General features: G+C 48.8%; 1 protein-coding gene across 1 annotated transcript in view; it reads right to left on the minus strand.

The window, feature by feature from the left end:
- Positions 1–2,906: 2,906 nt before the first annotated feature.
- LOC308199595 (uncharacterized protein) overlaps positions 2,907–13,497 on the minus strand; it is a 149,345-nt gene continuing 138,754 nt past the window's right edge. Inside the window, exons 17-20 of the mRNA XM_080603968.1 lie at positions 6,970–7,041; positions 6,278–6,360; positions 5,921–6,048; positions 2,907–4,152 (exon numbers count right to left, since the gene is read on the minus strand). The gene's annotated coding sequence lies outside the window, so the exon portion shown is untranslated. The remainder of the gene's footprint in view (positions 4,153–5,920; positions 6,049–6,277; positions 6,361–6,969; positions 7,042–13,497) is intronic.

Raw genomic sequence — 13,497 nt, forward strand, 5'->3', positions numbered from 1 at the left:
AGCGTGATGACAAGCGGCTTTATTCTCCATTTCTTTCCCCATAGCTCCTAGCTTCGCCCTTGCCTTTGTGGTTGCTGCTGACATTTCCAGAAACAGCCTGCAATGCCTCCACAATCTCCTTACAGAGAGGTAATAGCTCATTTAGACTGTGTCGCTGTGTAGGGACAGCCACTGTTGATTTTTCTCCATGTGCAGTTACCAACAATGAATTTCCTCTGCCATTTTATCACCTGCATGCTGCTATCCTTCTGCACTTCTTCGCAGTCAGCTTTTGTTGGCACTCTCCTGAATTAATGCTGCTGCTGCCTTACAAATCCTGTTTGCTGTCTGCTCCCTCTGCCAGACTGCTTGTGGGCATGTTGGACAGCACGAACCCTACCACTGATCCCCGGAGTGCCTCACACATAACCCCTGCCCACAGAGCCAGGGGATGGCCCCCTCTCACACTTCGCTCCTATCCCGTATCTCCTTGTGAAAGCCCTTTTGGAAGACTCAGAAAAGCAGTTCAGCATCCAAAATGCTCTAAGCAAGTACTGCCAGGACTATGAGTAATCAGACCCGTCCTTTTCCTCCCAGTGAATGGGTACACTTGCTCTCTCTCCCTCTCCAAGCCTAGCAAAGGCACATCTTACCCTCCTGTCCCATTTGGGGTCCAGTACTGCTACACCTAAGGTCTCTGGATGTAGCTCCCTAACAAACCAGCTCGCTTCCCTCCCTCCTCATCCATCGGAGGCTCCGCGTGGGCCGCGGGCCTGGGCCAGCTGAGGCTGCTGTGAGGACAGCGTCCGTCCTCCAGGCCCACGCAGCACGCTGCACAACTTGGCTCCCATCAGGGCCTCTTGGCAGTGATGCCTTCTGCTGGGGAGGAAGGAGAACGGGTGATGAAGCAGATACCTTTGGCAAGCTTTGTGGAGTTAGCGCTGCTAATTAGCAAGCGTAGAGGGCTTCAGAGGCAGCTGTGCTGCTGCAGCCCCCTGCCACTATCTAGCCAGCCTTGTGGGCCATACCAAGTGGGGATGGGGCCCTGCCCTACTTCAGATTTCCCATTTCAGAGGCTGGATTTGCCACGCATGGAGGAGGCAATGCCAGCTGCTTCGTCCTGCCTGGCGGAGGAGCGCTGTCCAGGCCCCTCACATTCTGCGTTCAGAGGTTAGGAGCAGGCCCCTCTCCGGCCCAACGTGTTGTTGCTTTAACAGGCAGAGGGATGGAAAAACAAAACCCTTTACTGTCTATTGTTAAACTTTACTGTCTAATGTTTTAATAAACAGTCAAGTTCTTCCTCCGACCATTAAATCAGCAGTAAAGCAGAATGGAGACTGGTTTATGGGAATCTATCTGCATCACTAACATACAAATGTGAGGTCTTGGCAGCTGCGAGCAGCTACTCCCCGTCGCGTGGCTTCCTGCCCACTTCGAGGGCTGGAGCTGCTGTGGGTTTGGAAGGGGTACAGCTCCTCCTGCCTGCTGGGAGACGGGCAGAGCGGCCGCTCACGGGCCCTCCTCGCCCAGTTCTCCACTGAACTCCACATCAGCCGAAAGGTTAGTGCAGGTGTGATGTTCTGTCCCCAGGAGGGGGACATCCTCCTTGAGACAGCCCACTGGGGACATCCCAGGCCCAGAATGGTTTAAGACAGGCAAGCTGAGCAGTGCTTTTTACTCCTAAGTCTTCAGCAACTGAAGGGAAACATTTAACTGGCACCTGTTGATTACATTCAGTGGTCAGAGGCAGGCTTTGCTGCTAGCTCATGTCACCTCTTGTCACACAGTGACACAGAGGCCAGGGGCCCATCAGGAGTCTCAGAGGGGCTGGATGATTTACTGGATAGGAATCAGAACAGCTACAGCTACAGGCTCAAAAGTAAAAATCATTAAAAACATAGGTATTGGGGTGAGAGGTACGGGGCATATTGCCACACAGCTGGGTGCGACCCAAGGGTCACCTGTGGCAGCAGATTCTGGTTCCGTGCTCTGCAGCACCAAAGCTGGGGCTCTGCTTAGCGCACTTGAGTGCCATACAGTCAGTGTCTAAAGAAACCTAAACCCTTTGTTATCTCTGGGATGATTCATGTTTGCTTGATAGCACTAACACCCTTTAATCTCTGTTTTTCCAAGAATCCCCAGCCTGCAGCTGCGGGCCGTGTGGATGGGAGCAGGCACGGTGGTCCATTACATTCGCTCTGGGTAGGACTGACTTCTGAACACTTTCCAAAGCATATCTGCTACCCCTGCTCCAAAAGGAATAATGATCATCCTACCCATCCCCAAAGTAATTTTTAACAGATCACAGTTGTTGCATCAACTTTGATTACCAGAAGTGAGGTTTTTTTATCTCCTTGGGGGTGGCTCTGTCAGCAATAGATACCAGGCTTCCTGCTTACCACCATTTGTGGGCTGTTCGAACTGTTTGTCCAGTCATAAAATTATTAGCACATTATCCCTGGGCAATGGCTTGTAATTTTCTCTTTTTATTACTCAATAAACAGTTTGGAACCCAATCCCCCAGAGTGAGAATAGGACCTAACTTACACATACATAAATGATGTAGCAAAGAGAGAAGGTATAGCAACACAGAAATGCTACCAAAAAAAAAAAAAAAAAAGAGAAAGAAAGAAAGAAAGAAAGAAAGAAAGAAAGAAAGGAAGGAAGGAAGGAAGGAAGGAAGGAAGGAAGGAAGGAAAAAAAAGAAGAGAAAGCTATTTTGTAAGCTTTTTATTGTAATGAATGAAAAATGTGGTGTAATGAGGGAAAAGAGACAAGCCTTGAGAAGTCCTACAGGAGGGGGTTGCTGGAACAAAACTTCCTCCATAACAGTCCCAGCAGCACACACCCTGGTTTTCCCTACAGCAGTCCCAAATGCCAGCACACCCTGGTGAACATGCCTGGACGCTTGGAGAGCCTTGGGAAAGAAAAGTACAGTGGTTAGTTAACTCAGTATGGCCATACTCACTCGTTCCAGCTACATTATACCTATTTATTTCCAGCTATAGCTAGAAGGGGCTTTGATGGAGGAAGGGGATTTTCTATATGAAAAAGAAATGCAGTTTATGGAGAGTGAAAGCTAGTCCCAAATCCAAGTCTAATTGAATTAGAAATTGCCTGGATGCTTTCTTTCTGTTCAAAAGCTTGTTAAACTTCCAAAAATATGTATATATATTCTTACATTTTCTAAACAAATCCATTCAGCTTTTTTTTTTTTTTTTTCAATGTGACATTTTCTATTTCAAAGTTGACCTATTTTGAGAAGTAAGAAAATTAGCTAAATTCCCCCATATCAAAACATTTCACTCTGGGCTGAATAAAATATTGGGAGGTTGTTGTTTTTTTTCCCTTTCTGCAAAGAAGTGTAGTCCTCACTGGGGGGCTACCAGAATGGATTTTATTTATTCTTTTGAAGTCCGTTTCAGGCACGGAACAGGAAAAAACCCTCTACACAATTTGCACAGCAATGATTTCCAGCCTACTTTTACATTCCACATTAAGATATCTAATCCATCCCATGGATTTGGGATATAGCAATTTGAAGTGTAAGTAGGGATCGATAAATTGAGTAATGGGTTTTATCTATAAGAAAGGTTTCTTGGGGCAATATCTCTCAGAAAAGAAATGACCACAGCCTACACTGTTCTGCTGGACAAAGGTTTCTCTTGATACTCGTCACTGTAGTTTGTTGGTAGCTTTAGAAATAAAGGTGAGCAGAGATTTTGTATTGCACTCCAGCCTGCCAGGCCAATCTCTGGATGACTTCACTCACAGTCAAGGGACAGCTTTTAGGAGTCATTCTTCAAATGTTTTGAACTCTTCCCCTGACAGCATTTGATTAAATAGATTTTTAATCGACATGATACCTTACACTACAGCTGCCATTGGTGTGAGAGAAATAAAAATCTATCAACTGTCTCAAAAGTCAAAGCTATATATTAGAGCATCTGTGCAAGATTGCATGTTTCATTTCATTGTTTTTGGAGAGGCTTATTAGTAAAGATGGCTTGCTTTTTGCAAACAGTGGCAATACTTTCAGTACACGAGACGTAGTCCTACTCTGAGTTGAAAGGCTGTCTCACTGGAAGGTCTAGGCAAGATGACATGGCAGGAGGGTTTTCTTTCTGATGCAGTTCTTTCTTCTTTGTAGCTATCCAATGACACTCTCCTACTCTGGAACAATGTTGGGCAGGAGAAAAAAATCCATTAGGGTTACTATTTGAACATCTCAGAGCCTTTGCTCCAGGCTGCCTGGAGGCGCAGTTGGCCAACTCTGCATCATCACCAGGTTTCCTTGACAATGCCTAAAAGATATTCTTTCAAAAGCTGGACTCTGAAGCACAGTTCTTGTCTGCACACCAGCCCCTGCAAACCAGGTCTCATTTGAAGTCAGTTGCCAGAATATGTGATGGAGTGAGATCTGTGTAGCTTTCTGATAGCATAGCGTGGAGCTCAACTTTCAAAAACTTTTCACAAAAGGTTGTGTTGGGACTGCTCAGTGCAATCAGTGCATGAGCTGTTAATGTGGAACTCATGATTGCTCGCAGCAATCACGGGGTCTGAAAACACAGCAGGATTCAAAGGAAGATCAGCCACTCACACAAGGTAACAAGGACATCTTAAAATGAGCATCTATTGAATTGGGATTCAGAGCTAATTTATCCCAAGGGAAGGTTATTTGTTAACTGCCTCTTGAAGAGTTTCTGATAGAGCTGAAGGAAGGGTGACAATTCCTCTTCACAGCTACCCCCAAGGATTATTCATTCTCCTCTGGAATGAAAACTAAAGCTTGACGGAGAGGGACAGGGACTACAGACCTCAGCAGAGATGCTGCAGGTTCAACTCCCTGTTGCCTGAGACAGAGGTTCTCCAGCCCCAGAAACCAGGGCTGACCCTTCCTGAAGTTGCTCTCACTGCCCAGCACTTGAGGCTCACTTGCTCTCCTTCTGCTCCATAATCAATTCTCTTCCTTCCTCAGAGTGCTCTGAATTCAAAAGCCCTCTTTAGAAACAGATGGGTGGTATTCAGTTGCCAAAACACAAGGACCTCATTCTGTTTGGGCTGTCCGAGGGTACTCCTCCCAGCTTGCTGCCACTCCAGATGGGCACCAGCATACCGAGGATGCTAAATCATATCTGCAGCTACCCTGCAGATGCTCAGTACCTGCCACCGGTGCTAACCAGCCTGGGTAGGTGCCTGCACTGCCAGCCCTGCCTCCCCTCGGGGGTGGTTGTGAAGAGAAGTTGTCACCCCTCCTTCAGCTCTATTGGAAACTCTTAAGAGGCAGTTAACAAATAACCTTCCCTTAGGATAAATTAGCCAAATAGCAGGCACTTGAGAGACAGAAGAACCTCTTATTTAGGCAAAAATGTTTCTTCTGACTCCTACTACTCCTACTGACTCCACTGGCTGACGGCGACCAAGATCAAAGTTAACAGATAGGACTGACAGTGCCAGTGTTCCTCATTAAGGTATGATCCTTACAAGAAAGGCTCGTTAGGATCTCTAGGTTATCCATCACCCTTACGCCTGCACCTGATGACCTATGCACATCTTTGGCACCATGACTCCAAGCTACAGACACCAGCAGCACTGCTGTGTCCCTCTGCAACCACTCCCAAATACTGGAGAAAACCTTTGGAGCCACCAGACAAACTATCAGGCTTGGTGGCAGCAAAGAGTCCTGTCAAATGGATTTTTTACCTCTTTCACATGTGCATCACACTACTCATTCTAGACCACCATTCCTGCCTGCTTGTTTCGATAAGCAGTTGTATCACTGGTCACTTGCTAGGCCCTTTGTTGGCCAGCTCCTGAATCCGGAAACGTCACAGATCTGTCAGTCTACTTCTTTCCTCTACATTCCTTGCAATGTGTCCCAGTGCTTCTCTTAATATCTCAGTGAGACCATCTGCCTGAGACACACCTGGGCTCTGCTTACCTCTAGGCACTGGCACGGATGCAGAGTGTTTCCACATGGACACTACTTCCCTGTCTTGTAGAGGAGAATTTCCTTTAAGCCCTTGGTAGGCCTGAGGACGTGACAGAGTTGGTGAAATAGAGTAAGTCCTGTAAAAGACCAACGACGTGATGTCAGGATGGAGAGGTTCAATTTGAACAGCCAGTTCTGGGTGGCTGCAAAAAGTCAGAAATCAGTGATTGAGAAGCAGAGTTATTTCCTCCTTGGAAGCCAGGTGGGTCACGCTCCTCAGCCAAACTACCAGCCCCATCCAGACAGAGCTGAGCATCCATTTTAATCAGTCCCCAAATGCCCTACCAGAAGGAAACAGTTTAACACCTTAAAATCTCAGGTGAGGGGACCTGGCATCACAGCAGGAGGCATCTGGTCCTGGAGCTTTGCTCCAGAGGCAGCAGCTGACTCTGAAAGGGAGCAAAGACAGAAATGAGGCTTAGAGCAGCAAAATAAATCAGTGACAGAGTTTCAAAAAAAGACAAATGAAGTTGAAATCTGTCCTTGTTTATTTTAATGTTTGGAATGTTTTTGAGGTGATTTATGCCCCCGCATCAATGTATTTCTCTCTCTTTGTCTCTCTCTCTTTCTTCCCTCCCTTTTTTTTTAACAGAAAAAAAAAAATAAAAATTGGGGGAGTTAATTGGATTTCCAGGCTTCACAGCCAGACACTGTAATTGATCTCTGAAGAGCTGGATTTGTTGGTTAGCTGGGCATGAATTTGATAACATGAGCAGGAAGGAATGAAAAATTCCCCCCTGCCAAAAGAGCCAAAGAGGGGCAATGCTGGCAGAGCCCCCCGGCACTTGCCTTCACCAAGACATGGGATATTCCCTGCCTTCCCTCCCCCTCCCCGTTTTTGTTCTGCCTTGCAAGGCCATTATTTTCAAAGCATGGCTGCATCAACCAAGGCCCCCCGCATCTGCAGCTCCTGGCACCCGAGCATCCCCCAAGCCAGCACTGCGCCTCACTACAGCCCCCAAAAGTGAGTCCTTCACCCTCAAAGCTATGTCACCCACCTCTGCCCGCCCCAAAAGACAGGTTCCGTCTTCAGTCCCCTTGAGCTTCTTGTCACAGCGGGCCGGTTTGCTCTGTGAAGAGAGGAGGCACTGAGCCGGGGAAGAGGAGCAGGATGCCTCCCACTGCCCATAGCTACATTTCCCATTTCACCCAGCTGGTGTCCAGGCATCCCCACCAAGCCAGGCTTGTGCTAGCAGGCTGGCAGCACAACAAACCTTGCCCGTGCCTGATTCATTCAAAAAAATCCTCAAATTCTGGGCTTGAGAACATGCTCTAGCCAGCTGAACCAGCTTTATACACACATTCATAGCGACCTCTCCCAGTTGCCACCAAACCTCTGTGAGCACAGGGGGGTTTCTTTTCTCTTTTACACAGAGACATTTGTATTCTGGTTTCAGCTTAGGGTTGCAAGAGGCCTGGTCCTGCTGCTGCGAACAGAGCTATACTGGAGGCTGCTGTGCCGTAGGGTACCTCGCTCCCCCCGTCACGGCACGTGCTCTCTGCTGCCCGTCCCCGCGGCAGATGGCAGGGGGCCGATCCCAACAGACTGCAGCAAGCTCTGGCAGTGCCTGCAGGGAATCCAGCTTCACACAGATCTCTGCAGGTGAGTCCACATGGGAACACGGCACAAAACAAGCACAGGAGCAAACTTCAGGTGGTTTAGCATCACCCCCCAGCAGGTTGGGTGAGAATGGCGTTTGTGGGAGCGTGCTGATGCAGGGTGAGCGCTACTTTCCCAGGCAGGGCAGCTTCCTCCCATCACAGAGGTGTGCTTGTCACTCCATCCCCATGCACTCCAAGCCCCAGGTGACCAAAAGACCTTTGTTATCTGGGAGAGTGCCACATGCCAGGGAGAAAGCTCCCTGCAAAATTTGTCTCTTCAGCGCACGACTCAGCTCATTCCTCTTTTTGTTGTGCATTTATCCAAAATCCCAGTCCACTGGTACAGCTCAAAAGGAGCAAGGAAAAATCATCAGCCTTTCTGAGCCAGAGACCCCCTCTCCCCACTGCGGGTAACCCAAAGGAAGGTATTACATTCCCATTCACCTGCCAGCTCGCCCAGGAGACAAGGAATTGCAGTCTTTTATCTGTTACAGGCTTGTCTGAAATGCCTGGCATAACCTGTTCCTGTGCTAGTTAGGCTGTGCTGATGTTTCACTGTTCAGAAGCAACCCTATAATAATTGACCCGGCTTTTCTGTGCTGCTGACACCACCTGGCATGGCCTCGCAGAAGGAAACACTGCGTTTGCACAATGCATAATTAAACTATGGAGCTAACTTCCACGGGAAGTTGTCGTGGCCAAGAATTTGTGACATTTCGGAAAGGAAGCAGGCATGTATACGGATAACAAGAATAGCCAGAGTTACGACAACTGAATACCAACATCCCTGTTGACAGTGCTAATGATACTGCAAGGCAGCCTCCCGTTATTAGGGGTGATAAGCGTATCTAACATGGGGCAGATCTGCCTTCTGCTGCACCTCCCTTTGCAGCATCCGCTTCTGGCCACCCGTCGGAGAGGACAAAGCTGTGGGGACCCAATCCCACGCATGCAATTTCCCTCTTCTAGTTTTTTCTAACATGTTTCAAAAATATTATACGGTTTTATTTTGCTGTTGCTTGCACTGGATATAAAACTCTGCGCAACAGCAGCTTTCCAGAATTGTAAACCTGGTTTATGCTCAGGAATATTGTTCTGTGCAGGTGCAAGGTATCACTCACTCCCAAGCACTGCAGCTACTACAGACTGTGACAAGGAAGCTGCTCACAAATGGTCACGCAAAGGAAAACATCTGTTACAAACTAGCAGGTACACAGATCATCTGCAAATTGCACAGCTTGCACCTGATTTTCCCCTTGCTTTGTTTAGCAACTTGTGGGGCTGCCACGCAGCATTTGGGACCCCCGCGGCGCGGAGAGGCAGACGACGGGTGCTGGAGGCAGCGCAGAATCCAGCCCGGCACCCACCTGGTCCTGCAGAAGACGTAGGTCGTGCCACAGACGTTATTTAACCCAAGTGCTCCTCGCTCGGCCACGCGCCCCTGCGGGAAGCGGGGAAGACAAGGCAGGGCAGGGCAGGTCCCTCCCAGCCTCAGGAAGCCCAGGTGGCAGGGCTTAGCGGGTATTAGGTTCAGAAATGCAAGCGGGCTGGGTTGCCTCTGTTTTATTCCCGTGGTGCTGCTTTTTATCGTTAGCACTCCAGAAGGGCAGGTTGTGCTTCAGCAGGCAGTGCCCCTTCCCCTTCGGTCAGCTCTCTGCCCCACACATACCTGCTTGCCCCCTGCACAGGCTCCGTGGGCTGGCAGTGATTTTTTTTTGCCTTTTTTTTTTTTTTGCCTCCACCTCGCACACAAAAGATTTCCTGATCTCAGCTGGACCTTTACATCTGCTTTGTGTTACAGGGCTTAGATCAGGAAACAGAAGGATTCTGTTTCCATCAGACAGGATCTCTGGTTGATCTCCAGCCAGCCTCAGGACTCAACCGCGGTTCCCAGCTTCACATGCGATGGTTAGAAAGGAGGATCCTCCTGTGCCTCATGGCACTGCCTCCCGATTGCCTGCTGCCAGCGCTCCCACCTGTGTAGGGCTCATAAACCTTAGACTCAGCCCAGAGCTCTGGATGTGTCCGAAACCTCTCCACCTGCTCAGCGTCGCACAGGCTCCGCTCCCATCCATGGAAATCCTTCTCGCCTCCACCAGTGTGCCAAGGGCTCAGTTTTGCATTATTTTCTTTTAAAACACAATTTAACAATATTTATATGATCTTTACTCCTTGAGTAAAGCAAAGGGGGGCAGGAGGAGAGAACCCATCCCTGGTCCCACACTGCCACCACCTGCTTTGAACCGCATGATCCTGGAGCTCCTGCTCCCCTCGGTCAGATGCATCAACACCTTTGGCATGCGATTTATCATGTCAGAGGAGTTCACCACTTCTGGCACAGAGCAACAAGACTTATTAAGTCCTGGGCACACACCTTAGCAATCGATGGGAATTTCAACTGTGACTTCATTGTGAAAGGGATCAAACCTTTTAAAATCCCATTCCTCACACAGAGTGGTCTTGCATCCTGCAGAAGCCCCATGTAAACACTGGGGCCTCATAAGTACCTGTGTGTGCTTCAGGGGGACAAGGGTCACTGTACACAGCCTGGCGGGACCCTGTATGAAGCACCACGCAATCCTTGTCACCCAAAATTGGGGTCAAGGATGGTGAGCTCAGGCTGGAACTGGCTCAGCGGAAGGCTATCTGCAGCATCAGAGCAAAGGTGGCCTTTATACAAGAGTCAGCTGCTGGGAGGCCCTGACTTGTTAGTTTAAGAAAATGAAGGTGGAGAGGTGATAAAATTGTTCTCTCTTCATGTATCGGGAGGTTTAACATGAAGGAAGAGAAAGTGCTATTTAAGGTGAAAGGACAACATCAGCAAAAGGTCACAAACCATCCATGAATAAATTTAGGTGAGAAACTAGAATAAGGCTTTTCACTGTCCAAACAATTAGGAGGAAAGCCAGTACAATAAGAAAGGCTTTTTTTCAGCCTAAGAAAGGGAAGAGAAGCTTGGTTGTCTGCAATAGCAGGGAGCAGGATGCAACGGCTTGGATGTAGTGCAAAAACAGTGTTTCTTTTAAAGGAGCATTACTGCAGCCATGCAGACCGAGGATGGTGAAGAGGCAAGGTGTGCTGGGAGAGACAATCCAATTGTACAAGGTCAACTGATTTAACTGGAAAAACGTGACAAGTTTCAGACTTGGGCCTGACACAGGGCAGTAAAATTCAAGGTAAATATAAATCAAAAGACTGTGAGAGTGCGCAGAGGCCAGCTGGCCAGCCCAAAGGCTGCATCCAGTCCCACCACTAAGCGCTGGGGGAAGAGAGGGCAGCCAGAGCAAGCACGGGCAGAAACTCCCCAGTGCCGAGCCAGCGCTGGCTGTCCTGTAGCAGCCCACACGGAAATCCATATGGAAAATCATTAAACAATTACAACCTCTATCGGAAGAAGATCATCCTTGGAAGACACTTCTCCAGAAACCTCTGTTTGCCGTTTTCAGATAAGCCCCTGCCCCATGGGAACGACGGCCAGAACTCGTTTCACAGATCAGCAAACACTGAACAAAGAGACCAAAGCAAACCTGGGGAGCAAAACGAGCCAACGCCACCCCACCACCTCCAGCTCCATGCATCCTCACGGGCTGGTAGTCGGTCGTGCCGAAACACCAGCCCACAGGCACGGCCCCAGCCACGCAGCCACCCAGCGAGCCCGGGGCCATGCACCGTTTCCAGCAAAGGGAGGTTTTCCATAAAATAACCACTCGGCGCCAGCTCAGCGGTCTGGGAGAGGAAACGATCCGCCTGAAAAAATTACCCAGCCAAAAAAGTAAGGTCTAACGCGCTGGCTGATTTAACACACAATTTTATCACTCCCTACAGACAGAAGCCTCTCTTATTTGGAAGGTGCTTAAGCACCTGATTTCGGTTAGGCCTAAATACGTCTCAAAAAGCTGGTCCTTCATGCAGAACCAAGATAATCTTTGAAGACACAGCAACTCACCCGGCTTTGCTAAATCAATCTCACTGTTATTTTATTCAGCGTAAAAAAAAGTTCCCAGGGATCACATTTCTACCAGAACTTGTTAACAATTTATAACTATCACCTTAATCATTAAAAACAAACAATGGGAAAGAAAAATCATTAAATTAATCCCTGATCTGGAATCCCAGAAGAGAAAATGAATTATTTTTCAAGACTGTAAGAATTAGAGGCCAACCTTCCAAATCGTGTAAAAACACGAAAAGCAAGTGTATGCATACTCTGCCAGACAGCATCTAAGGCTGCTGGAGGAAGGCTTTTTTTTTTTCTTTTTTTTTTTTTTTGTATTGCTTTGAAGCTCTTTGCTGTCATTCTCCAAGGAGCCTGGCAACCACATTGTGACAGAGCAAGGATGAGCCTTTTAAGCTTTCAGAGTTATTTCCAAAGGAGCACGGGCTGAGCTGAGCATTGTAGCTGATGTTCGGGAGCTTCTGGCTGTAGCGTGCTGAGTTCAGCCTGGGCATGGCGAGCAGAAGCACCGCTGGGACTGGGACCACAACCTGCCACCCCTGGGCTTCTGGGGGGTTCCTAGGGAGAGCTGCCTCCCTGTGTCCCAGCCGAGCAGGCTCCAGCTCCCTGACCAAACTCAAAAATTTAGGCAGCAAGACCTGAAGGAAATATTAGGAGCTTTTATTAGACCAGCTGATAGAGAGAAAAAACAAGGACGTATCTTGGATGAGTGCTCTACGCCCATCTCACGAGATGCCAAGACAGTTTGTCAGGTGTGGGCTTTCTTTTTCTTTTCTCCATTTGGACTAACAAATGCATTAACTAACGTACAAAAGCCATAGATCACTACAATTATAACCTCACCACTGCTACAAATAAATAGCTACGTTAAATGGAGACAAAACAGTGGAGGGACAGGCAGGAGAAGCACTTCCACTGCCTTACAGGGAAGGCAGCGGCAGGCCTGGCCATGAGACCCCAGGCATGGGTTTGCCGGCACCCAGCTTGCCACCCGTGCACCCACGAGTAATTAATTGAGGGTGATAACGAGAAGGGATGGACTGAGGCAGGTACGCAGGCTGGGGCAAGAGAACACGCTCCCCAGCTAACTGCTCGCATGCAGTGCTGAACTTAGATGCTGCATGGTGAGGCTTGGAAATTTCATGTTTTCCCCCCCATTTGGCTGAAGGAAGACCTTTCTCCTTTGGCACAGCGACGCGCACGGCTGAGCACAGCACAGCCAGCCAGCAGCACCCAACAGAGGGCACTGACATGCTGACCGTGCCACCCACCTCTCCGGCCATCCCCACCAGCCCCAGCTTCTCCTCCCCGCCGCACCAGCACTGACCTCCCCGCTATCGAGCTCCCCATCGCGGTCCTGGTGGGGCTGCCACATCCCCACCCAACACAAATCAACGGGGGCGTCACCTCCGCGGGGCGAGGACGGGAAGCGAACGTCCCAGCGCGGTGCCAAGGCGACTTCCTCGCCCTGCTGCCGTGGCTCAGGCAGGCGGCCGCGAGGAAAGCTGGTGGAAAAACCTGGGCAGGGGGGGCGGGAAATGGGGGCCTTCACTTTTCAGGCTGTTAACTGTAATTAGCCTGGTTTCTGAGATGTAATTATCTTGCAATCTCAAAGCAAACACCCCGGAGGAAATTGCACAGTTAAAGACAGCATGGCATTAAAAATAAATTATGAGAGTCCTGCCCGCTATTGCTACGGATCTGTCAGCATTTTCACTCTAAAAGCCCCTGCTTGGGGGAGCTGCAATCACCCAGCTGTGACTTTCCATGCCAAACTGTCTGCCTAGACATAGGATTGTGCCGCATCCCTGTTATGATGCAGAAATTAAAAACAATAACCCCCCCCGATCAGGAGGCATTCAGCTTTGTCACAGTCCAATTACAAAATTGCTGCACTTTGGGGGTGGGGAGGTTGTTTTGTTTTGTTTTGTTTTCCCAGAGGAATTAAATTCCACGGGCTATTTAATAC

This window comes from Anser brachyrhynchus, assembly GCF_964034855.1.
Source record: "Anser brachyrhynchus genome assembly, chromosome: 9".
Classification (NCBI taxonomy): domain Eukaryota; kingdom Metazoa; phylum Chordata; class Aves; order Anseriformes; family Anatidae; genus Anser; species Anser brachyrhynchus.